Below are 284 nucleotides of genomic sequence, written 5' to 3' on the forward strand. Positions count from 1 at the left end.
TGTAAGATTAGTTCAGTTCTTTACCCCTCAGTAGGAGCTTCTCCTTTCTCCTGAGAGTTTTGAATGTTGATATTTGCATGCCAATTTTCAGAAGACATACTCCCAAAATGCCCCAACCCATTTGCCACAGCCATCCCTCTTTCCACCATCTCTATCAAGTACAAGGAGAGCTTTTAGATGTTTCTTATACATATAAAAGAATAAGCTGCCTTCTCTGTCTCTTTCATGAAATTAAGAGAGAAACTCGAATGGTAATCTCTATTGTAACAGTCCCCAGCCAGATG

The sequence above is a fragment of the Tasmannia lanceolata genome, unplaced genomic scaffold, assembly GCF_043159265.1.
Source record: "Tasmannia lanceolata isolate RefF3 unplaced genomic scaffold, GAP_Taslan_0.1 ptg000006l, whole genome shotgun sequence".
Taxonomy (NCBI): domain Eukaryota; kingdom Viridiplantae; phylum Streptophyta; class Magnoliopsida; order Canellales; family Winteraceae; genus Tasmannia; species Tasmannia lanceolata.